Here is a 26614-nt window from a genome sequence, read left to right as displayed (position 1 = left end):
TTCAAATTGAGGACAGCCATGTCAGGCTAGTACTAAGGAAGAGGAGTCCCTTCTCTTGAGATCAACAATTCTTGGCTAGATGAAGGTGGTTTTCTCTTGTATGGAAATCCTCTAGTTCTTGTTGTGGTTCCATTTCTTGGGGCTGTGGAATGAATTACCAGACATGTAATTTAAACATGGTTTCATTTATCACTTTGTTTAAGGAGGAAGCAACACTCCACGGTAACTACCCTGTACGATCACCCTGAGTTTAGTTCAGTTTCCTTATCCATAAAATGGGGATCCTTTAATAAATGTTGCCACTTTCTAAAAAAAAAAAAAAAAAAAAAAGTTTTTATTTATTTATTTAGTAATCTCTACACCCAGTGTTGGGCTTGAACTCACAATCCCCAAATCAAGAGTCACGAGCTCTTCTGACTGAGCCAACCAAGTCCCCCAGGCAACTTATTTCAAAGTACTGTGTACAAAAAGAAGTCAGCAAAAGCGATTGATAGTTTTAAACTACTGTTAAAAAAAAAATTAGTGGGCCGGAAAGGTAATATAGATTTTGAGCATAGAAGCAGACGCTAATTCACTTCTGTTTCTCAGAGCATTAGATGTGCTGAGGGGGGAGGGTAAGGTTCTTGCCAAAATCACTAAGGAGAATGAATCTGAGCATGCCTTAAAGGAGAATTTTCAGTAAACAGGAATTAACTATAAAGAAAATCAGGAAGCCAAAGTGTTTCTTTTTATGAAGTTACATCCTGCCATAGAAAAGCTGGATAGGAAATAAAGACTGATGCACTCCTGACTGTATATGAAACCAGCTATTATTTCAACAAGGAAAATCTGAGCAGAAGCTCAGATTCCATGAGGGAATAAAGTATGAGAGGGCTAAATGTCACGAGAAACCAAAGACAACCAATAACTACAATTAAACATGATTTGGGGAAAATTTATACCAACAAATTTCTACTCTGTGATTTCAGATTCCTAAGTGGTCACCTGCCCTCTCCACCTCTCCCCCTATTTCAGTAATACTTCCTGCAGACTTTTGCTTGAAGATAAATATGTGTGTGTCTACGAAAATAGGAGACTAACAGATGAATCTTAATTTCCTCCTTCCCTTTATTATTATTAATATTAGTTGTGGGTTTCCACGGTTCTCCTGGTTTTTTCAGGTTTCTGTGATGGAGTTCTACCTTGCTCCGCACTCTTCAGTTTGATCAGCAAAAACGTTTCACCACTAACACTTTCCCAATTTATCCTCCCACCTTCAAATGAAAAGACACCAGAAAAGCAAGATAGCCCTTTCCCAAGCCAGGTTCCCATGGTTTGGGGGTCGGGGGGGTGGGAATGACAGATGCCTTTCTGCAGTGGCAGCTGCAACCTTCCGCAAAGCAAAAACTGCAGCTCACACTCTCCCCTTCTTCCCCCTCCCAAACCCACTACCTCGCAAGTCCACACAACCCTTAAAAGCACATACACAACTCCTCCAACCTCGCATCCCCTCTCACAACCCACACGGCAAGCACGCCAGGATGCCTGCTGCCACAGTAACGCTCAACCCACTCGGTGGCCCCACCCCTTTCAGCCCCGCCCCCGAGCCAGACACCAATGGTAGCCGCCCGCAGCTCCCTACGAATGCGTTGATAGGGCAGCAGGGACTGCCTCTCTCAGCGTGCGGCCCGCCCCGTCCTCACTCAGGGCTGGGGCTGGAGGGGCCGGAGCATCAGCGTGAGTAGCTGCGAGCAGCCGCGGCGGCGGCGGCGCGTTGTTGCAGTTGCGCCATCTGTCAGGAGCGGAGCCGGCGGGGAGGGGGCTGCCGCGGGAGAGGAGGAGGGGTCGTCGTGACCAAAGGCCGCCGAGACCCGCCCGCCGGCCGGCCGCGAAAGCAGTGGCAGGCTGCCCTCCGAGCCGCGCGTCCTCTTCCGTCCGGGCGCGCGGCGCTTCAGCCAGCGCACCGAGAGCTCTCCGGGCGCACACAAAGCCGCCGCCCGCGCCGCACCGCCCGGCGGCCGCCGATCGTGCCAGAGAAGGATCGGGCCGCCGGGCCGGGGATACCCGGCGCCGCCCCCTCGGCGCTCTCGGAAGGCCCACCGGCTCCCGGGCCCACCGAGGAGCCAGCGGAGTCGCCTCGGTCGCGCCGGTGGAGGGCGGGGAGAAGACCATGTGAATGGGCTCCGGAGCCTGAGCGCCGCGCAGGTAAGCGGCTGAGGATGCGTCGCGAGAGGGCCGCGGGGATGCTGCGGAGACGCCGGCCACCCGCGCCCCCGCGCTGCGCCGCCCCCGCCGCGGGGCCCCGCGCTGCAGTCTCCCGGTGGCCGCCGCCTCCGGGGCGCCCCGCGGGGCTGCCGGGGAGTTGCCCCCGCACGGAGTCTTCCCGCGGCCGCGCCGGGGGACACCTCTGCGGGGTGCGGCCCTGAGGTGGCGCAGGGATGGGGGCCCGTTTCCTCGCCTGCGAGCGGCGCGGGGCGAGAATGGGAATTGGCTGGGGGCGAGGCTGGCCCAGACTCCACCCTCGCCCTTCTTTCGGGGGCCCCCCGCGGGGACTCGGTCTGTGTGTGTTGTTTTAATGTCAGGGATGATGTAATCACTTAATAATTGATGCCCCGTGCTGCTTCCCTCCCCACCCCATCCCACCCCACCCCACCCCTGCCCCACTCCTCCACCTCTTGGCCTCCTGCGGTCGTCGCTTTCCTCAGCGCATCCTCCTGCCTATTTCTGGCACCTCCCTAGCACTTCCCCCATCCTCCCCTTCACTCTTCCTGTGCCGCCACCCACCCAACCTTCCCCTGTCCCTCGTGCTGTTGCCTTCGCTCTTCTTCCTCTGCCTCCCCACCCCTTCTGCCCCCTCAAGCTCCTTTCTCCTCCCTTCCCTGCTCGCTGGATTTCCTCTCTACTTCCCCAGATCGATGGCTGGTTTTTGTTTGGTCGCCTCCCCTTTCTTATCTCTTCGGCCACAGGCAGAGGGGACTGGGCCAGAAAGAGGCCACCGAGGTTGGGCCCAGACGGAGATTTGCTGGGACTCCGTGAGAAGAGGGATAATAAAATCACCCTTCTTGCCCCTCCTCCCCTTAATAAATCACAGAGACTCGCCGGGTGTGTGTGTGTGTGACACAAAGAGCCCTTTCAGTGCACAGAGAGGAGACGCACAAAGTACCCAAGGATGGGCACGATGATTCTTATTTCTCTTCATTGGGGCTTCCCTTTCTCTCAGATAAAGCAGTTGATTTTCTCTCTGAGAGTCTTTCCTGCCACATTTACCAAAAAAATAAAAGGCCCCAGATGCTGCAGGGTGGCAGGTGCTGTCATTTCTCTGTATTCATGGACCCAGTAGTGTTGACTGGCTGCTGCAGTATTTCTTAGTTTTAAGGGGGAAAATGATTCCAGCAGTCTTAAGAGTTGCTTTACTAACAAGGTAGCCCTCCTCTGCCTTGTTTTAACCTCCTCTCTTTTGGGGATAGGTACTAAAAAGCTGGGGAAGGATGAATTGGCCTTGGAGGGCAGAAGAATTTTTCTTCTGAATCAGATGATTAAATTCGTGTCTGATAAGAGTGAGGCAGCCAGACTTCTTCTCTGAAGTCTAAGAAGTGCTGAAGTCTTGAAATGAAATTTTGTCTGCCCAGTGGTGGTGTTTTACCCTTATATTTAAACAAGTTTCTGGGGCCATCAAAACCAGCATTAATTGGTATTTGGAAGACCGCTAGAGACCATGTCTCTTCCCCGCTTCAGGTAACCCCACATCCTTCCTCTCACCACCCAAGCGATGGCAATACTTTCCAGCCTTTGTGCTCTTTCTCCTGAGTCCTGGTCCCATGGGTACTGTGCTTGCAGATGAAGGGACTCACAGACTTTTGGAGGAAGTGGTTTGTTAACTATCTCGGGTTTGGGGGTACTTAACTATGAGCAAAGGATATAGAGAATCTTTTGACAGAACTTTGAACCATCTGTTTGGTGTTCCTCTTAAAGAGGAAATGTTAATGTAAATCAAGAGGCTTAATGTTCCATTTTGTAAGCCAGAGACTGTTACATGCTTAGTTGATAATGTGAAAACTTACTTTAAACCCATTGATTCCTAAGAGCATGGCTCCTTGACGGTTGTAATAGATCTGCCTCAAGTTCGTTCTTCAAGAATTTTATTAGAAAAGAGTTATGATTCATTAAACATTTACTTCTGCACTTTCTAAGGACATTCATCATGGAACTTTTTATATTTTTTAAAAAAAAGCAATAAGGTTAATGAGCGTACTGTAAAAACAAAGCGTTGTTTGTTTGATGCCAGACCCAGGAAGGAAAGTCCGTGCACAATAAGCTCACACTGTGTTGACCAAGCTAAAGAGACTTAATGATAAGGTTGAATGTGAACAAATGCACACTCTGCCTTCTGTACTTTATGCTTTGTGCTGGGTCTGGACTCTCCAATCCCATCTGATTTGCTTGGGTTCTATTTAAGCTTTGGGGCTCAGCTCAAAAGTCTTTGATGCTTTCTCCATCTTCCCCTCCAAACAAATCACCACGCCTCCAATTTTGTTTTCAGACTTCAGCAGCGGGCATTATGTTTGGCATGTCTCTGCTTCCATCATTAGTTAGTCAGCACATTGAGAGAAGGAACCTGGTCTTACTTAATCTTGTTTCACTAAATGTGAATTAAGTCTTTGGTATGTGCCAGACACCTGGATTCATTAAGCTAACGTTAGCAGCTATAACAAATAGGCCTGCAAAAATGTAATGGCTCAAAAGCAATAGATACTTATTATTCCTCATGTAGTAGTCCACTTTTTAAATGCTTTGGCCTGGAAATGACACCCACTGCTTTGATGCACGGGCTTCTGTGCTTCTATGAGGGCTAGTTATGTGGTCACATTTAACTGCAGGGGAGCCTGGGAAATACAGGATAGCCACTTGACTAAGAAAAACAATCAAGAAGAAATGTATTTTGGGCCAGCAGCTTTGCCATATGTTGCCACTCAACAAGGTGATCTTAGACCTCCAGTGTTGACTTTGAAATGGTTCTTTTACTCCAGGAGCATCTTTCTTGGCCCAGTTTTTTTATTTGCTGATTTAAAGACTCCCAAAGTGGCTAGGAGGGTCCTTAGAGATCACAGTTCTACCTTGTCTTAATTGAAAGGGGAGAGTAAGCAAACTGCAGAGGAGAAATTTCTTGCCTGGGGGGCCATGCTAATGGGAAGGGAGCCCCGGCAGGCCCATCCTGCCTGGGTCCCCTTCACCACACAACTGCCCTGACTTGGGGGCCATGAACCCTACCCTGCATATTCCATAGAAAGTAAGTGAGCTTCCAGACCTCCAGGAGCAGGGCAAACTGCTAGTGTTCTGGATAGTCTCTGTTTTCCACAGGCCTCCAAACTGTTGGAGCAATGCATTCTATACTATTCATCGTACTTAATAATCCACATATTTTTCTATAAACAGTTCATTATATTCATCTGATCTGCAAACATTAGCCAAGTGTGTTATTCTGTGCAAGGCACTGGGAGATAAGGTCATGAAAATGAATGCTTCTGCTGTCCTTGCTCTTCAGGGGCTCACAGTCTGCTAGAGGAGATAAAGCTAACTTTTATTGAGCATTTACTATGTGCCAAACAATGTTGAAGTTCTGGTCTTGGTAAAAACGATATGAAGTGGGTTTGGTTATCCCCATTTTACAGATGGGAAGTTGAAGCGGAGAGGTTAAGTAACTAATTAAGATCATATAGTTATCAGGTGGTAGAGTCACAATTCGGGCCCATTAGTTTGGTTTCAGAACCCTTGCTCTTAGCCATTAGACAATATGCAAAATACTATATATGGATATAATGATATTAATTAAAATACTCCATAAAGGGGGGATGACTAAATGCTTTGGAAATTGATACTTCTAGTTGTTGTGAAACAACTTCATATTAAATAAAGTTAAAAATGGGAAAGCAAGGCAGGTTGACAGTGGAAATACTTCTACTCTGTGTGATTTCTATTTTAGGCTGGATCCTTCTGTGGGCCACAGACAGGTCTGTGTTTGTGAATTGTCCTATGTATTTACTCTTCCAGCAGCATTCATTCATTGTATCCATCACGCCAGACCTTGCACTAGATGCTTCAGGCGCAGAGGTGTGATCCTGTCTGAAGGAACTTACCTGGATAAAGGAAGTCTCTGACCACTGTGATTCTAGGATCCCCACAAGAGCAAGAGAACATACAGAAGGGAGCAGAATCTCTGCAAAGAGGTGGGAAAGTGGGGTAGCCAGGCAGGAAAGATCGGAGGAGGTGTCTTTGAGATAAGGAGTAGGAGTCAGCTAACAGAGTGTTGTCGGAAGGCCATTGCCCCAGAAGGAGCAGCCCAGAAGGCAAACGCACAGACCTCCTGGGAAATTGCAAGCAGTTCAGAGTAGGTGGGGGTTGTGGAGAGATGGACAGAGGAAGAAGATGGGGTTAGAGGAGGAATTGAGGATGTTCTTGTACCTACAGTTGACCCTTGAACAACATGGGTTTGAGCTATGTAGTCCACTTACATGCATTTCTTTGATAAATATAGTACAGTATTGGAAATGTATTTTCCTAATGATTTTCTTAACCTTTTTTCTCCAGCTTGCTTTACTGTAAGAATGTAGTATATGATATGACATACAAAATATGTGTTAATTAGGGACGCCTGGGTGGCTCAGTGGGTTAAGCCACTGCCTTCGGCACAGGTCATGATCCCAGGGTCCTGGGATCGAGTCCCGCATCGGGCTCCTTGCTCGGCAGGGAACTTGCTTCTCTCGCTGCCTCTGACTGCCTCTCTGCCTGCTTGTGTGTACTCGCTTACTCTCTCTCTCTCTCTCTCTCTCTGGCAAATAAATAAAATCTTTAAAAAAAAAGTATGTGTTAATTAACTCTTTATGTTATCAGCACCCTCAACAGTAGGTTGTTAGTAGTCAGATTCAGGAGAGTCAAAAATTATACACGGATTTTAGACTACATGGGGATCAGCACCCCTAACCCCTGTGTTGTTCAAGTGTGGAAATGATGCTCTGATATAATTTGTATTTTATAAGAGAGCATCTGGCCACTGTTTAGGCTACTGCCCAGAGGCAGTCAGGACCGATGCATGGAAGGTAGTTATGGAAACTCAGATGAGCAGTAGACGAAGGTCCACATGGAAGGAATGGAACAAAAAAGAATAAGAGGGGGTGAGACAGATATGGGGGGTTGCAGAAGAGGGTTCCTGAGAAATTAGGTGGAGAGACACATGCAGATAAGTAATACAGTAAGACAGGATAGGGCAGGGGATACAATGATGATTTTATCAGGGAGTTTGGGCTTTCAGGTTGATGTGTGTTGAAGGCAGTTGAATAGATGGGTCTGGAGTGAAGACTGGGACTTAAATATAAGCCTATTAGTAGCAAATCAGAGACTACTTGTAACTATGGATATGGGCAGTCTCACTCAGGACGTTTGTAGGCGGGGCTGAGGAAGAGCCCAGGAATGAAGGAGGAAGAGGAGCCAGGCCCTGAATGGGACAGGTACAGCCAGAGTGTTGAGCAGGCCCAAGGAAGAGAGGTGTTCCTGATCCCCAGGAGGGATGGGTTATGCCCCAGAGATTAAGCAAAGTTAAGAATGGAAAGTGTAGTTTGATTTAGCACCAAAGGTCTCAGAATCTGGCCAGAGCAGCATCAAGGGATTGAGTGGACGTCTAAAACTCTGCCGCTCGCAAACCAAGGTAGAAACCTGTATCAGAACCGCAGAACATAGAACCATAGGGACTGGAGATCATGTACTCCAACATGTCTGTTTTACTTACGACGAAAAATGAGGCCCAGAGAGGCCAAGTGACTTGTCCAAGGTGGCGGAATCACCATGTAAAGCCAGTGTCAAGCCTCTCAGCCCAGGTGAGGGATGGGTCAAGAGCATGGACTCAGGTGTTGTCCTGGTTCCCCCTCCAGCAGTGTGACCTGGGCTAAGTTACCTAAACTCTCTGTGCCTCCTTTTTTCATCTTTAAACTTGAGGTGATATTTCCTACCTCAGAGCTTTGCTATGAGGAATCAGTGAGGTAATAAATGTAGAGCACTCAGAATAGGCCCCACACATGGGAAAATCTGTGAGTTTGCTGCGCTGTTTCGTATGTGTTTGCATGCGCTCGTGTACATACACGTGTAACATGTATACATACAACATATATATCCCTTAGGGAAGGGAAAGATATATTGTCTTCATAAAAGGAAATTTTGAATATTTTAGAAAGCGATCTGGGTATTGTCAGGTCCGGGTCAAGAATTACTGAAAAGATGGGAAAGTTTATATAGTATGATTGAAAACAGGATATTTAGCAAGTTTTCTTAAGAAATGCAGAGCTGTTTTTATTCTTGAGGATAGAAAAACATAAAAGCACTTTGAAATGAGCCCTGTGAAAGGGTTTCTTGGTTTTAGTCAGATAACCAGAATTTTAACCTATTTACAATGTAAATCCCTTGAGTTTGACTTTGAATGTCCTCATACTTCCTGAAGGTAGAGACTACAGAGCAGAGGGAGAAAACCTGAGTTATGACTCTCAGACACTTGATTCCTCTGAGAAAAGGGTGAGTTGGATTATTCAGAGAAATGCCTTTTCTTTTTTTCCCCCCAGTGTTTCTAGTTGAGCAAATCTAATTTTTAGCTGCTAAAACACATGAGTAGCCCAAAGAGTATTACCCGAATGGACTTGGGTGACATGCAGGACAGACAGCCTGGGCGTAAGTGGCACTCTGGACTTGATTAGAACACAGTAATCCTAGAAGGATATAAATTGAACTGGATTTATGGTCTAATAAAAACGTGGGAAGAAAAGATAATGCTTACTGACTCATGAAACTTTAACAACATTCGTAAGGCTCTGAGTTGTCGTAATGTTTGGATGCGAGCATTTTCCCATTCGTCTCAGCACTTCTAGGATGACCTGTGGGAGGCCTCGCTTCCGATGTGAAGCTGACTTGGGTCCTTCCTGGGTGTTTTTAGGAAGTGGAGATCATCACATATTTCTGCCCTTGTAGACCTGTGATCTCAAGCAGCAACCTGTTGGTTTGGGCAAATATGGATTGAACATCTATTAACTATGAATTTAGGGGAGAAAAATATACAGTATGGGAAGGTCTTAGCTCATTTCTTATTTTAACTCATAAGGCTTTTTCTGAGGGCTACTTATTTCTGGCCTTGTGATAATGTAAAAAAGCATGTAGCACAGCACAGCTACTCACCCCTCCTCAAATATACCATAAAAATAATAATACCTACCACTTTTATTGCACCCCAGAGGCCTTATTAAGTTCTTTACATACAGTAATTTACTTAATTGTAACAACTCTGTGAGGCAGGTGTTATTATCCCCATTGATCAAATGAGAAGACTGAGGCTCAGAAAGGTAAAGTAAATTGTGTGTTGTCACACAGCTAATTATTAGAGAAGCCAGGCCTGTCTGGCTCCTAAGCTCATGCCTGCTTTTGCTCCAGAACTGTGGTTCCTCGTTCCCTGCCTGCTTTCTAAGCTCTTTGCCTTTGCCTTGCAGTTGCTTTGGTGTTAAGTGTTGGAGGCTGTGAAGACACATTTACCCCCTAGTGGAAACCTCACTCCTTCATTCCTCCATTCAAGACTACCTTCTGGAAGCCCTGTCTTTGGTCCTCTCTCTGGGCCCGCATGGCACTTGGTTACCACCTCATCACAGTCTGACTTAGAAAGCAAAACACCAGCTGGGTGAGAGAATGGGTGGATACTGGTCTTTTTCACTGACTTGTGAGCTCTTTGGATGTCAGGGACTATATCCTACTCGTGGTTGATTGGCCAGCACCACACCTAGCATTATTCCATGATGTGCTATCATTATTATTCCCATTTAACAGAGGGGGAAGCTGATGCATAGGAGGTAATTTAGTCAGGCTCACATGGCTAGTCCCCAACAGAGCTGGAAGATGAACCCAGGCGGTCAGTCCGACTCCAGAATCTGTGCTCCTAACACTAAGTTTGTTCCATCTCTCAAATGAGATTGTAAACTGTAAGGATGGAGACAGTGCATAATATTACCTCCGAGCCCGGTACACATCCGCCCTCTTGTTCTTCCATCCACACTGGCAGAACAATAACAGAAAATTTGAACTAGGTCTTAGCTCATAATAATCATAGGGAGAGAGCTTTAGGGCCATGATTACACGAATATCTCTGAGGATCTTCTAGAGTGTATATTCCCAGGCCCTCTTCTGACTCAGTGGTCTGGCATAGGTGGGGTTGAACGCTGAAATCTCTTCTGGATAGGAGAATGGCAGTGGGGAATGAACCATCAGAAAGGTAGCTAACTTCTGAAAGACAAGGAATGAAGCAAGCATAGTGAGTCTCGGCCACATTGATGAGAACAGGCCGTGAAGTGGTAGAAAATCATCAATCAGCCAGAGCGAGCCACCGCCCGAGGGAGGCTGGGGATCAGAAATCAATCACAGGAAGACCACTTGCTTTGTATTTTTAAGATTTCTAAGTACCTGCTCCTTTTGAATGTGCTGGTGGGATTTTATCTGATGAATTTAAACACTTTCATTTTTTTTCAGAGCTTCCATCTTTGAGGTTCCCAAAAATAGTAGGCTTTTCATGGAGTTGTATAAGGATTCCATCTGCTTTATACCAAAAAGTAGGGCTTTAATGGAAAATTAAAAATGAGCCAGATCGCCTTTCCCACAACAAAGCCCAGGGCACTTTTCCCAATCCTTTCTTCTTTTAATCCCCAGAAAAACTTACTGAATCTGTATTTCTATGAGATCCTCCCCCCACTCCAATTTAAATTCTACTGAAAAGGCAAATAAACACTGACAAGTTTCTTCATTTCCACACATTGTCATATCTATTTAAAAGCAATAATGGTTTCAAATATTGTCATTTGTAAAATTTGGTTTTCATTTCAATTTTCATTTTATTCCAGAACTGTGTGATATGTTGCCTGTAACTAGGCACATGCACACGAAGATACTTGAAAAGCGCTGATTTCTCTTAAAGCTTTCTCTTATTTGCTCTCAGAGTTTGGAGGCTTTCACCTTTCATTGTGGAGTTAATTGTCTAACCTATAAATAGAAACAGAGCACCTCATTGTTTTCAGATGTAACAGCTGAGTTATCAGTGAACACTAACATTCTGTCATTCTCTATCTCTGTCATCATATCTTACTTGAAAATGTCAATCATGTGGCTGTCCTTTATATATACCTTTGCCCAGGGGCGCCTGGGTGGCCCATTGGGTTAAAGCCTCTGCCTTCGGCTCAGGTCATGATCCCAGGGTCCTGGGATCAAGCCCTGCATCAGGCTCTCTGCTCAGCAGGGAGCCTGCTTCCTCCTCTCTCTCTGCCTGTCTCTCTGCCTACTTGTGATCTGTCTGTCAAATAAATAAATAAAATCTTAAAAAAAAAAAAAAATATATATATATATATACCTTTGCCCAATCTATATTCCCTTAATTTGTTATGTCCTTCGGGCTCTCCCATGGTTTGCAAATCACAACTACAGTTGCTTCACTCCTATACCTTCTAAATTGAGTGAGGAGATGTCGATCCATGTGAAATGGATGTGCTGGCTGGTGTAGACTCTGGTTCTCTTGCCTCGTTCCTTTACTAACAACCCAGTGAATAGGAGAAAGGCTGCCTTCCTTAGACTGGCACTCAGTGCCTTCCACCATCTCCACATCTTGGTCATACTTGGCTCACTTCATTCACCACTATACTAAGACTTGATTAGCCAGATGTCAGTCTACTGTCTCATTAATACGAAATATGTGTCCCAGCCCTTGTTTTCCTTTTTGGGAACCCTTAATCCTTCTTTCCCCTCAGAATTCTACCCATTTTTCAAGGCCCAACTGGAATTCCAGCTCTGGGAAGAATCCTTAATCTCCTCATCCTTTTGCATTGAACATTTGTGAGCAATTGTCTTCTAATAAATGATGCCTTAATGCTGTTAAATTTTCATATGAGGATTCCAAGGTGCAGAGAAATTTTGTGACTTGAGCGAGGTCATCCATCCAATAATTTAGTTTAGGCTAGAATCTAGTCTCCAAGAAATTTATGTGCTTGGGTCTTGTTTTCTCAAGAAACTGTTGGCCCCATGTGTGCAAAAGTGCTTTTTGCTGCCCATCTCCCCTTTTTGTCCCCCTATACCATGTAGCACAATGTCATTCATAGTGCGGATACTCAGTGGCTGTTTATTCAGACAAGCCCTGGATCAGGGCACTGGAATTTGTGGGTGGTTTCCCAGCCATCTGTAGGGCTAGGCTAGCATCTCCTTGGATGCTGAACTTCTGTAGTTTCTGTTGGCACCGGAATCACTCTCTACCAATCCACATGGTTTAAGGTCAATGATTGAACCAGACTGTTTCAGGAACCACTGTCATATTTTGAGAATGATATATGTTTAAAGAGCTTTTCCTCATAATCTTGAGCTTTTTGTTAAAAATTTAGAGTGGTCAAGGAGAGGGGGGGTTGCACCTGGGTAGCTGAGTTGGTTAAGTGTCCAACTCTTGATTTTGGCTCAGGTCACAAGATCAGGGTCATGGGATCAAGCCCTGCATTGGGCTCTGCACTCAGAGGGGAATCTGCCAGAGATTCTCTCTCCCTCTGCCCTTCCCCCAGCAACCCCTCCTCACTCTCCCTCTCTCTCTCTCTCTCTCTCTCTGTTGTGTGCTCTTGCGCTCTCTTGATCTCTCTCGTGCTCTCACTCTCTTGTGCTCTCACTCTCTCGCACTCTCTTGCTCACACACACACACACAAATATTTTCTTAAAATTTAGAGTGGTCAGGGAAATAGTTACTCCTTTGTCCTCTGCCATTAGGCTTTCACCAGTAAGATTTTCACCAAAACCATAGGGATTTACCAATGGTGCAATGACATCCAAGACCCAGGGAAACGCAGAATGTTTCAGCACAAGGAGGGAACTGGGAGACTACAGTAGTGGATGGTGGAAGTGGGATAAGTGCAGAATGGCCACCAGTGTGGTGCCTGGAAGCCTGTGAGGACCCGTGAAGGTCGATGTCCACCCATTCCTGCACCTCACAAAGCAGCATTTACCTGAGTCCCTCAGCCACATAACACCCAGCTGTGGCTGTGGGAGTGCCTTCCTCTCCATGTGTTAATTTTACTCACTTGGTAGTATCATGAGCTGAAAAATCTCCTTAGTAGGGGGGGAAATTTCCATGGACTTAATGTCCTACAAAGTAATGACTAACACCATATCCCAACGAGAGCCTCTACATATCCTTCAAAAGAAAGACTAAAAATAAACCTCATAAAATGTTTTCCATGGTTAGGGTCATTACTCAAGTCATTTCTGTAACAAAATGCACAACAGCATAACAGTCAATGTTTGTCAAAATGCACTTTCTGCTGAGCTGGCATGTGATGTCACCACTTCGTGTATTTATCTGGTTTGCTCTTATTCAGTCACTTTTGTACACAGCATTGTCAGTGTTGTCCATTTTCAGTAGCATGCTTCCAGAAGGCTGAAAACCCACCTTCTTTAATTTGCTTTGTGTTATATAGTACTGCACTGAACTGTGCATTTATTAAAAGCTTGCTGATTATGATTCTAAGCTTCCAAGCTGGGAGGTCTTACAAATGTTTTCAGTACTTCTGGAAGGAGATGGATCTTGAATTTTTCTTCTTGTACGTAGTACATTAGGTCCTCTGCATTGGTAGATCCTCAGAGTCATGTTTAGAATCCAGATTTGGGTTGCACAGTGTTTCAGGTTCTACCTTATGTTCTACTCCTTGGGTGAAAATGCAGTGATGCCAACTTCCAAATCCTGTCCAAAGCATAGGTAGATAGTGTGCCATGCCACACCCTTCTTTTCATATAAGTGTGGTTGCCCATATAATTCCTACTCTCTTGTAGTCATCGTCCAACAGATTCTTGATTTCAGACTGCTAAGAGTTGGAGGTAGTTCTCTAAGAGGCCAAGAATTGCTCAGTGAAGGCCAGTGATGTGTGGCTGGGAAGGACCTAAAAGACTACAGTATAATGAACAAAGCCACATGTGTCTATGGGTGCCAGTAGTTCCAGGGAAGTTCTGCTTAGTTTATACCTAAGTGTGATACAAGGTGGATTGGCACTTGGAAAACTGCAGCCCCAAACATTCTTTGATTGTACCTTGGCCTAAGTATGCTCCAGCGTGGGAAGGTGTTAAGAGTTCCTGATCTAGGGTGCCCAAGGCAAACTGCACTGCCTTCCCTATCTCCTGTCCCTGTTTGTAGGGAATGAAGTACCCTGGCCTTCACTCCCACAGTAATGCTCTCGTGCTTGTGATTCAGAACTGCCACGTGGGAAGAGCCCTGCTCTGTGCTCCCCACCAGGACGCTCAGCTGGGCTTTCAGAACCTCCTACATGATCCACTAATGAGGGTGATGTTGGTGAGACTGGAGAGAGAGGGGATAATGGATCAGCAAAGAGTTGGCAGGGTCGAGATCATGATGTACTGGCATAGAAGGAGCCTTTGTATTCGTCTTCTGTGGCTGCAACAAATCACTCCAAACTAGATGACTTAAAACAACAGAAAAATTTCTCTTACAGTTCTGGAGTCCAAAAGTCTTGAAATTAAGGTGTCACTGGAGTTGGCTGTTTCTGGAGGCTCTGAGGGAGATTTTGTTCCATGCCTCTTTCCTAGCTTCTGGTGGCTGCGGGCAGTCCTTGGTGTCCCTTGGCTTTTAGACCATCACTACAATTTCTGCCTCCAATACACATGAGATTCTCCTCTGAGTGTCTTTGCATGCCCTTCTCTTATAAGGACACTTGTCACTGGATTTAGGGGCCAACCTAATCCAAGATGATCTCATCTTAAGATCCTTAATTATATCTTCAGAGACCTTTCTTCCCTATGAGATCACATTCACAGATCCCAGATGGGCATGTTTTATAGTGGGAAGGGGGCCACTTTTCAACCCACTATAGCTCTCAAAGGAATAAAAATTAGCAATAACTTGGAAGGAGAAAGAACACATGGAAAGTTCTTTGTAAGTTTGAATGCCTGCTGAGGGGAAGGCACAGTATTTTACATGTGTGATTTCTAACTATTACTGCAAGGATAAAGATACTGACACATGGAGTGTCTTGAAGCTTTTCAATAAAATTGGAGACTGAGCCATCATTGAGGGTTGGAAGGTTTGGATATGGAAGTGGGGCTTGGAGAATCTAGAAAAAGTCCAAACAGCCATGAAAATGTAGGGTAACATGTTAATAAATGGATAAAAAGTATTACAGAGAGAGTGCCTGGCTGGCTTGGTTGGTGGAGCATGTGACTTTTGGTCTTGGGGTTGTGAATTCGAGCCCATGATAGGTTTAGAGGTTCCTTAAAAATAAAATCTTAAAAAAAAAAAAGTATTACAGAGAAATAGTGAGGCCCCTTTGGAATTTGTAGGTCTTTTTAATGGTTTCCTTTAGGCCAGTTTTGTGATTTTTGCTTGGTAGTACTTGTTACTTTGGAATGGAAAATCTGACCTTGTGGTGACCTAGAGTTGAGAATTGATTTCAACAGTCAAGTGAGGAGGGTGTCTAAGAGACTAAAGAAAATATTCATTGAATCAGCTGCGAGTAGGATTCAGGCTGGGTAGGGAAAAATTGGGAATTGGGACGGTGGATACAGTAAGGAAGGATCTGAGGTTTTAAGGATGTGGGGAGTGAACACAGCACATACGGAGAAGGGGAACCAAAGGCAGGAAGGCCTTAGGAAAAGGAAATCGAGGGGAGTAAAGAGTTCTAAAATGACGCTGAACAAAGGTGGCTTCCTGTTGAATGGATCTCCACTCATCTCTGGCATAGCGATTAAGAACGTTAGTTATAAATACTTCAAGAAACCAAAAGCCATAGACCTCTTTTGCCCTAGGTTCAAATATGTACGTAATTGACCCTTGAACAACACAAAGGTTAGGGGTGTTGACCCCTTGGGCAGTCGAAAAATCCATGTATAACTTTTAACTTACCCAAAATGTAACTATTAGTAGCTATCTGTTGAGTGAAAGCCTCACTGATCTTCAGCAGTTAACATATTTAGTATGTTATATGTGTAATACATACCATACTCTTACAATAAAGTAAGCTAGAGAAAATATTAAGAAAATCAACCATAAGAGAAAATACATTTATAGTACTGTACAGTATTTATAAAAAAAAATCGATGTATAAGTGGACCTATACAGTTCAAACCCATGTTGTTCTAAGGTTGACTATAAACTATGTCTTCTAGAAGAATGACATGTCAGTATGTTGCACTTTTTAAAAAAAATCCTGAATGATAGGGTGCCTGGCTGGCCCATTCAGCAGAGAGAGGGTGCTACTCTTGATCTTGGGGTTGTGAGTTCTAGTCCCATACTGGGTATAGAATTTACTTAAAAAAATATATATATTTAAAAATCCTGGATACGTGTTCTGGGATCTCTGAAACCTTGCATTATAATGAGCTGCTTCAGTGGTGATAATATCTTAGACTAGTATTCAGTTTACTTTTCCTTCTAATTCTTGTTGCCCTGGAATTCTCCCCCATTGAAGCTAAGGATTCCATTACTTCAGGGGGAGGACAGAATATGGTCTAGGACAAAGAAGACATTGTTCAGCTTTTGACTTTCAAAACAGGCCCTTGAAACATGTTTCAGAGACCAGAGCTAGCCCAGGCTTCACTCAAAAGAGACAGGCTTTGTTAGAAAAATGATTGTGGATTCCAAGGAGGCAGATCTCAGAAGGCCTGGCATGTATTGTACAGTAAGCCATGCAGGAAGGGGGCTGCAGGAAGGAGGAAGTACCTTCCTGGGATGGAGCAGGGAGCCGTGAGAGATTAGAGGAGACTAGAGAGAAGTGAATGGTTCGCTGAGATCCCCTCCTGCAGGACGGTGGAGAAGACTCTGCCTCCTGCCTGGCACCCTGGAAGGAAATCACCTGTGGGGTGCCCTGCAGTGGGACATGTTTAGGCAGAAACCAGCCCTGAAGTGCTGTGCCCTCCCAGTTGCCCAAGGCGTGCATGTGGCATAGGAGAGATCCCAAGGGCCTGCAGGCCCTCTGGGGCACATGTGGAGGTGCAGAGGGAGCTGGGTGCGAGTGGCTTGGAGGCAGAATGAAGGCAGCACAGAAGGAACCGTGCAATCTCACTCCTGGGGACTGGTTGGGTTCCATCTACCAGTCACATCAGCAGAGCAGCAGAACGAGGCCAACACCCAACGACGAAGGAAGAAACATCCCAGAAAGGAAGAAACATCCCAGGGAGACCAGTGAGGGTGTGGAGGGCAGTGGCTGGACTGGGTCCTCACCCATCCGGTGGTGGTCTGTCATCTAAACCAGACGAGGGGCGGGGTGCAGGGAGAAAGGCAGGGGAAAGGCAGATAGTCCCAGGGAAGAAGCTTGAGCTAGGTTTAACTTGACTAATGCCCTGAGGCAACTAAAAATTTTAAATCTGAAGAGATTAAGTTATCTTGAAGTGGCAAAATTGTGTTTTTTTTGCCATAATGAGAAATGCAATGGTCATGATCAAATTGAATTCAACTATGGAGAAATGAAGTAGCATTCTTTAAAAATGTATTTATTGGGCTCCTGGGTGGTTCATTCGGTTAAGCATCTGCCTTCCGTTCAGGTCATGGTCCTGGGGTCCTGGGATAGAACCGGGGTCCTGGGATAGAACCGGAGTCCAGCTGCCTGCTCAGCGGGAAGCCTGCTTCTCCCTCTCCCTCTGCCTGTCGCTCCCCCTGCTTGTGTTCTCTCTCTCTTTCTCTGTATCAAATAAATAAATAAAATCTTCTTAAAAACTTAATTAATAAATTTATGCATGCAAGCTCACTCTTTGCCTATCTTGGGGTTTGAACTCATGACCGTGATATCAGGAGTCACGTGCTCCACCGCTGAGCCAGCCAGGTGCCCCTGAAGTAACATTTTTGTCTACAGCTGTGTATTAGGCATAAACTTCAGCCCTGCCACAGTGTCTGAGCTGTGTTTTCTCTTGATGATGATGATAACAATGATGGCGGCATAGTCACTTGCTTATATTCTTAGAGTACGCTTGTTCTTCCGAGTAAGTCATGCCTTAACATGCCTGTACGAAGTTCCTTTTGAGCAAGAAGTGCGGAGATCTGCCCTATGCAGGAGCAGAGCTGTGTACCAGATCTTCTACTGCGAAGTGGGGATTTGGGGCTTCCCATTGTTTAGCTTCCTTCCACGTGCCCTGGAAGGAAGGACTTCAGTAGCCATGGAGCCTCAGGTCAGTGGAAAGTATTAGAATTTCAGGCTTTTCTTTAATGAGTTTACTGTGATGCTGGAGACTAGAAAAGAATTTTTACTGGGTGTGATTCTTCTGTTGTATATTTTAAAGGTATCGGGGTGAGTTCTAGAGGTTATAGTCTGTAAGGGGAGAAGCTCTTCATTGTTCTTCAGTCCTCATGCGCTAAATAAAGAATGAGTTGATGAAGGGATTCATTTCTCAAGTGTAATTCATAAGGAGGTACCAGAACACTAAATGAGAGAGGGGGCAACAAACCAGTTAGCTCTTTTCAATTACGTTTCATCTCTCTTTGACATTCATACAAGGATGCTGCATTGAAGAAGATGTCTTAAAACCTGCTGTTTTTTGAAATGCCTAATGATTTGGGAAGGGAAATCTTTAGTCTTTTTGTTTTTTGTCTTGCTTTAAAAAGTGTAGGTTTGTGCGCCTGGGTGGCTCAGTGGGTTAAGCCTCTGCCTTTGGCTCAGGTCATGATCCCAGGGTCCTGGGATCGAGCCCTGCATCGGGGTCTCTGCTCCGGCCCACCCCGCCCCTGCCCCCGCCTATCTCTCTGCCTACTTGCGATCTCTGTCAAATAAATAAATAAAAATCTTAAAAAAAAAAAAAGGTTGGTGGTGTGGTTAGGACACTGTTTATGTATTTTTCAACTAGAAAATTTGATGCTTTGAGTGTATCTTCTCAAAACATAAATGCATCTCATATTTTCCCACATCTCTCAGTGGGAGCCAAGAGAGAGATGTGGGATCCTAACAGTATTGAGAGGAGTCACTGAAATCATATTACAGAATTTTAAAAAGTTGATTTATTAACTGACATCATTTCAATAATATTTTGGACCTTGGAAATGGTTCTATTCAAAATTTCAAAAATAAAATTTCTAAAAATTAAAGAGGTGTCCATATACATTAGAGAAAAAAAACAAACCTTTTTATACTGATTAAGCATTTGAAAGAGCAAAAGACCATAATTATTTGGGGATATATATTCACTCTAGTCAGTTTTTAGCCATATGTCTCTAATACCCATGTCACATATTTTTTATGAAGAATGAAGTGTTTTAAGTTTTCTCAAAGGTTGTGTTGTGTGTTGTGCAGTTTCCTTCAAGGTTGTGTCTTATAGTCAATATTTGAAATTGTCACAATCTTCAGTTGGCATTTATGAAAATATGAAATATTTTTCACTGAGAAAATAGCTCCTTCTACAGATGCAAATAAGCTCAGAGCAATTTCTGATAAATGGAGGCTTTTCTCAGACTAATTTTTTTCCACCTAGAAGTGTGTTAATATTTTAACCCAAATATTTTCACCCCAGTTTTACCCCCATTCAGGTTTTTATCATTAATATTTTTACAGGGGCTCCTGGGTGGCTCAGTTGGTTGAGTGTCTGACTCTTGGTTTTGGCTTGGGTCCTGATCTCAGGGTCGTGAGGTGGAGCCCTGGATGGGCTCTGCACTCAGCAGGGTTTCTGCTTGAGATCCTCTCCCCCTCCCTTTGCCCCTCCCCCTGCTTGCACTCACACACTTTCTCTTTCTCAAATAAATAATTCTTTAAAAAAATTTTTTTTTATTAAATTCATGAAAATAAAATCCACTGTGATCCTTTGAATGGCTTATCACATTTAGGTGACACAAATCATAGATCTTCATTACTTCTCTGTATTCTGGTTCATCATATCAGTATATCCAGTTAAAATTAGGAGCGCCATCAAAAGATCACCTCAAGTCTAGTTCCTTCAAAACATCCTAAGATAATTTCAGAATTAAATCTTGGACACTGAGTTTAGTTCCTCCTTGGCTTTGTCGGGATAACTTTCAGCATCTTCCTTTTAGCAAGCCTTGTTTTTAAGAACTGCGATTGGCTAAAGGCTTTTAAAAGCTGAAGTGTTTTGGCTCTTCGCTTACTGCTTTGATGAAAGATTTCCAACTGTTTTGGAACAGAACGCACCCAAACTTTACAGGATTCATCTATCCTACCATTACGAAACAACTAGGTTGATTTAGAGAGTCGTTTCTCATACATTTCTAAAACTTGGTTGCTGATGACAGGTGGCAAAATAGGAGGCACCTATTATGGTGCTGATGTGTTTGTAATATTTTTGTACTTTAGTTTTCCTACTTGTCAATTTCTACATCTATATCTCTATCTATAGTTTCTTTTGCATTTGGTAGGATATAGCCCCCTTGTTTGAATTGGCAGTTATGAATTATGCATCCACAATTCCAAGTGACTTCCTCTGCTCCATAGATTTCTTGATTTAGTAAGGACAGTTGTTTTTAGCATCATAAAATTTGTATTTGTATTTCACTACAAAAACAATTTCGTCTCTCGTGTTAAACTTTTTACAATTTACAGTAGCATTCACAATAACAGATGTTTCACCACTGACCGAATGAACTTCACAAGCTTTGTTTGAGCCCAGGAAATAGATGGGAAAAAAAAAAAATCAAACCTCTATTGGAATTAATTGACTTTTCTGCATAAAACACCTGATAATACTAACATAAAACTGGAATCATTTAACTGTTAATTTTTTTTCTTCTGCTAATGAAGCCAACACATTGAAAGCTATTGCTTTACTTTTCACATATGCCCAGAAAATCCAAACTCAGAAATAAGCAGAATCAAGTTAGAAGAGCAATCTTTTTTTTTTTTTTTAATTTTATCTATTTGCTTGAGAGAAAGTGGAAGCGCAGGAATGAGAGCGAGCACAAGCAAGGGGAGCAGCAGAGGGAGGGGGAGAAGCAGACGGAGGGGGAGAAGCAGACTTCCCACTGAGCAGGGAGCCCAATGCTGGTGATCTCCTGGCAATCTTTTGACCTAAAAGAAAGGTCATGCTTCCTCAAGTGCTATGTTAGTGAGTCTTCCGTGGCTGCCCATGTTAAATTGTCCTCGGATACAGCCTCGCTACAGTAATAGTTCCCATTTGAAGTAGTTGCTGATTTCTGCAGATCTGTGGCCGTGATTCGTGTTGTGAAGGGTGTCACTGGGGCTCCCATGGTGGAGATCAAACCTCAACAAACATTTTGTGTGAGTTAAAATTTCATCATCAGCTTTCTTGAAAAATTAAAATTTAGTGCTTCACTTTCCACTCACTTTTCATTTTTATCTCATTACTGCTGAAAGGAGTATTGCAAAGTGAAATAGATAGCCATCAGTAAATGACAAAAACACTGTAACGCAAGCGTTTAGACCATTCTTGAGAAGGATCATTTCCTGAAAATATTTCATGTACACCTAACCTGTAATTTTCTGTTTCCCATCGGCCCTCTGACAGGTGTCTTGCACAACTCTGGCCACAGCACAACCCGTCATCACATCCAGTGTCTGGTGGGGGCTCCACCCACTGAGACCAGGAGGAATTAGCTGTCCTTAGCCGCTTGTGTCCAAGTATTCTTTATTTTATAAGCATCCTGCATGTTTTCCTTGAAAGGGAGGTGTTTGCTTAGGCCAGGGTTGTAGAAGGACAGCAAAGAGGCGGCTCGTTATCCGTCACCTTTCAGACTTAATCACATTAGGACGAAAACTCTCTTCATCCTGGGTCATCTCACCCAGCAGCAGGCAAGACTATGGCAGAAGTCGGAAAGGCAAAGTGGAGTTCACCAAATTCAATCTTGACTGAATGATGCAAATTCAACCTTGTATCATTTTGATGCAGCTATTAATACTTGGTCTAAAAAAATGAGACGTCGGGGCACCTGGGTGGCTCAGTGGGTTAAGCCTCTGCCTTCAGGTCAGGTCATGATCTCAGGGTCGTGGGATCAAGCCCCGCAATGGGCTTTCTGCTCGGCAGGGAGCCTGCTTCCTCCCCTCTCTGCCTGCTGCTCTGCCTACTTGTGATCTCTCTCTCTCTCTCTCTCTGTTAAATAAATAAATTAAATCTTTAAAGAAAAAAAAATGAGACGTCTGTGCAGATGTTTAATCGCTCCCAAGGCAGTAGGTGTAATGTAACACTTTCACGCAGGAGCCAAGGTATGAAGTCACCCTGGTTAGAGATCCCATTTCTCCATCTGCTTTGTACTGTCCTCTCTTGTCGGGACTGTTCGGATAACGTTACTGCTCCACGCTCCTCCACTGTTGACTTCCAGTTCCACTTCCCGCGACAGCTGAGTGAGCTTTTAAAGAATCTTTGGGAGATCACATTGCTGGGCAACACCATCCAGTGGCCTTTCTATTGCGGTTAGAATAAAATCCGGCCCTTCCCCAAGGTCCAGGAGGCCTTTCATGCTCCTACCCTCACCCAAGTGGCCACACCAGATTTTAAGTCTCCAAGGGACCCATACCTTGTCTAGTTGTTTTGTTTGTTTGTTTTTTGCCAATGTAGGCACATGAGAGCTGCTTAATATCTTACTTAGAGGAATAAATATGGTCTATTTTGAGTTAACGAAAGGAAAAAGGGGGATTGTCTTGCCAATCTGTGGCAATAAGGAAAACAAGTCTAAATCTCTGTGTACTGAATATTGTTTTTCTCTCTCTCATGACGATAGCAGAAGGTGTCATAGGACTAAATTCTTCCCATTAGCAGAGGTGTTACGATGTCTACAAACCATTCTGACGGGGCAGCCTCCCAGCCCCACCCCACCAGGCGAGTAAGTGTGCATTACAGGGAGTCTATTGTTTTCACCAACATCAGATCAGAGATTTTATTTCAAGTACTCCTGGTGTATGAGAGGAGGAGAGGTGCCTCTCCGGTTGACTTGGGGGGAACTGGGACATATGACAGTGGTGGCAAAATACTTTGAAGTTGCGATTTTGAGACCTTGTGGTGTTCTTACACACCTGCTCTCTATTGGATCTCTTTCTAAAACATGCTACTGTTCAATTTTTATCATGAATGCCTTTCCAAGGACAGTAAATGGTTTCACACACTATGACATCGTTTCCATGACAACTAATGTATTTTAGCAAAGAGAGACTGTTAGAAGTAGGCTAAAAAGGACAAATGCAGAAATGGCACAGTGTAAAATATGGGGCAATGTGTGTTGTAGTAGAGATTATTTTTTCTGACTTCTTGTTTAGGAAAACCTGTATAACTAGATCTTGGCTTATTAACTCCTACTAATAAAATTTTTATTGCCCCTAGTACTGTCTAGTATTTTGCTGACATAATTCCCTTCCTTGGTACTTGGCGGGGGGGGGGGTGTTTACTTTGACATGATGCTCATTCCATCACCGTACAGACATTTGTGATTTCATCCATCTTGAAGATACGGTGTCTTCACCTCGTGTTCTTGCATAGCAGCCACCTCACTGCTCTGCTGTCTTTATGGCTGTGTGTCTTGAGAGGCTTGTCTACACCACCTGTCTCTACACAGGGTTTGTCTCTGCGCCTTTCCACTCAGGCTTCCACCCCACTGCTTGATCCAGTTGGTCACACCTTCATCCTCTAAAGCTATTACAGTTACCTCTTTTGTTTATTTAGAAGCTACCGTGTAATTATACATTTCAAATAATTCTACAAAACATGAAGCCCCATAGGACTAACATTTGCATAGACACGAGGGATCGTGTTACTCTGCTTTGTGCATCTGAATGTGCTTGGGTTATTTTGTTACATGATAATAAAAACCCCCTCTGTGCTCTTAAATAACCCCAAGGGGCAGATAGCAGCCAATTTCCTATTTAATATTAAGAGAAACCAAGGACTAGATCTTATGACTCAGAAAGATAGCCAACCAGTCCATGGGCTGGATTATACCCTCGATAATTATATTTTGTTAGGCCACATGACGCATTTTAAAAAATTAAACTAACATTTTAAAATCAGGCAGTTTTATATAAAAATGGAGATTTTCCGTTTCTTTTGAAAAGAATTGGAAGGTCTGGCAAAACCGAGCCTGCATTCTCCCAGACTGCAGCCTGCCTCAGCCATGTTGCAGCTGTCCTCTGGGTGGGGGCAGGGCCCTTCAGCTCCCCCAACCCCACCTCACCTGCTTCGTTCACTTGTTTTACCTGCCTGGCCCTGTGGGCTATGTGGTATGTGACCCCTCCTGCACCCTTTCCCTCACCCAGTCCAGAACAAAGAAATAGCAGAGCGAGGGAATAGAGCAGGGTCCAACTGCTTCTTCCCTCACTGTGGACCAAAATTCTGTATTTTAGTGAGTAAGTTAAAAGTCAATGGTGAGAGGAATCATTAGGTGATACAGCCTCTAGTTTGCACCTTCCACTTGAAATAGACCCTGCAGTTAATTGCACTAGGTACATGTTTCATATTGGGGTATGTCCCCATTTGCATCTACCAGAAGTAGAGTAGTACCATGAGCTGTGAGTTGTTACATGCAGGATGGAGGTGCGGTGCTAGAGGGTAACAGTTCCATCAGCATTGAAAAACTAGCCAGAAGAGGAAAGCTCCAATATCATAACGGGGCTCTGGATTTACAGTAAGCATAGATTACCTTTTCAGTGAGGTAAATAAATGAGGTAAATAAGCATAAATAAGAATAAATAAGAATGTGGTAGTAGGACAAAGGATATAGGACATTGGCAGAGCCGCATCACATCTTCCCAGGCTAGAATCCTCAAAGGCAATCCCCAACCACCTTTGCTGTCCTCTCACAGGCTAGACCCTTTTCTTCAAACTCCTTCAGGAGTCTTGACTTGTTACCAAGGCCCTGTGCCCTTCACCATGGTGAATGTGGATGGGTCACTGCACCTTTGGCAGCGGGTTGGGTGGGGGGCACAGGTAAGATGAGAGAAGAGGTTGTGGTTGCTGCCATCTTGAACTTTGTTAGAAGGTTCGTATGTGGAGGAGGACATAGGAGAATGACCCAGTCTGGGGCCAGAGTGAATGGCTAAAGGAAAATACGTTTTTCCTGGGGAAACCAGGCAATGAGGAATACCCCACAACAAAGGGCCTTGTCTGAGCTGGCTCCTATCTCCGGGGCCTGCCCCAGTTGTTGGGCACACAGGAGACTGTGGTGACCTTGAGCGTGGCTGGTCCCAAACACTGCGCCGCGTGTCTGTGTGCAGCTGTGGAAGGCTCAGGAAGCTCACTGAGAGAGTGGGCCTGTTCCAGGCTTCAGGCAGGGAGCCAGGGGCCGCCCCTTCACCAGGGAACATTGAGGAGCTTCTGTGTACGCTCTGTATGTGTCTCAGCTTTCTTTGGAATTGTGGCAGAGTCTGGCCCTGCCTGGTCTTTTTTGTGCCTTGGATCCTAAGTTAATAACCGAAGGAACAGTGCCCCTGTTGACATACTTGATATGGAAGTTGCTGTCCAATGGCCATTTCATCCTCGTTGCCATTGACACCACACCACGTACAGTTCTGAGGTTCTCACTTTAGTTGTGATTGAATAGAGCTATGATCGTTGGAGCAGAAAGCAGCCATTCAGATGTGAATAGACGTGTCTAGTAACGTGCAGATGTTTTTTGGCAGGTTGATGAATATTTTAAATCTTTTTCAAGAAGTAAAAAGGGTTGAATTGGAAATAGAGAAGATTCTGTGGCAAGAGAAAAGTGTATTTCATTTCTCTCTCAATCTTCCTTTTCTTAAAATAATTAAACAAAAACCAGAACCAGAATTCAAATCTTGGATTTGTGATATCCCATACATCTCCTTCTTCGCTTGGGAGTTGTGACTATGACTCTCATGTATTGAACCTCAGTTTCTCAGTCACATTTTTTTAAGTAGAAAGGAAACACTGACTAATATTAAAAATAACAGTGGAATCTCCAGAGTGGATCTTTGTCACTTATTTATAGCTAAAGACACAGGACTAAATGGAAGGAAAGGTCATCTTCTGGTTCTCTATAAGCTATGTGTGGTATGTGGACACACCCTGGATTCATCTCCCCGCCCCCCCCCCCATCCCCTGTACTTGCAGCTTGAGTCAGGGCAGCTTTGTTTCCTTCATCCCCGTCAGGGCAGTTCTTCATTAGTCACTCTGTCACCGCCCCTCGTCACCCTTCACCCCTCCATCAGCAGAGCTGCTACAACCCCTGTTGTGCTCAGCATGGTCCTGGCCACAGACAAGCTGGCGTCTGAGCAGGGGAGACCATGAAGCAGGTACTGAGTATAAAGTGCTCTGAGAACACTGAGGAGAAGAAATCTAGTTCTGCACAGAAGCGGGACCAAAGGAAAACAGGAGAGAAAAGGTGATTTTGTCCTGGGCCCCGACAGCGACAGCTAATTAGGGGAACCCTGTCCTGAACCCAGCAGGGTTGGTGAGATTGGAGTGATGATGCTTTGTCCAGTGCCAGGAATATGCCGGAAGCTGTATCTATTTTTCAGCCCCTTCCTGGGATAGAGGCAAGTAGAAAAGACACTGGTAACCCCAGGAGTATGCCTTCAACTGGCTGACTAGTTAGCTGGCCTCTGCCTCAGTTTCCCACCTTTCCCCCACCAGCCTACCACCATCCTCTTAACTCCCTCTCTGCCCTGTAGTCCCACAAGCCTCTTGCCATTCTCTGAACATGTGG

General features: G+C 44.6%; 1 protein-coding gene across 5 annotated transcripts in view; it reads left to right on the top strand.

Moving 5' to 3' along the window:
• The first annotated feature begins 1689 nt into the window (after nucleotides 1–1689).
• Nucleotides 1690–26614, top strand: part of FYN (FYN proto-oncogene, Src family tyrosine kinase) — a 210536-nt gene continuing 185611 nt past the window's right edge. For 4 of the 5 annotated variants that reach the window (XM_032858340.1, XM_032858344.1, XM_032858336.1 and 1 more), the window contains exon 1: nucleotides 1690–2184. The gene's annotated coding sequence lies outside the window, so the exon portion shown is untranslated. The remainder of the gene's footprint in view (nucleotides 2185–26614) is intronic. The other variant, XM_032858345.1, reaches the window with a different exon arrangement.

This window comes from Lontra canadensis, unplaced genomic scaffold (assembly GCF_010015895.1).
Source record: "Lontra canadensis isolate GAN:19392208 unplaced genomic scaffold, GSC_riverotter_1.0 scaffold14, whole genome shotgun sequence".
NCBI classification, from domain to species: domain Eukaryota; kingdom Metazoa; phylum Chordata; class Mammalia; order Carnivora; family Mustelidae; genus Lontra; species Lontra canadensis.
Note: the sequence above shows the minus strand (reverse complement) of the source record. Positions and strands in the feature narration are given on the sequence as shown.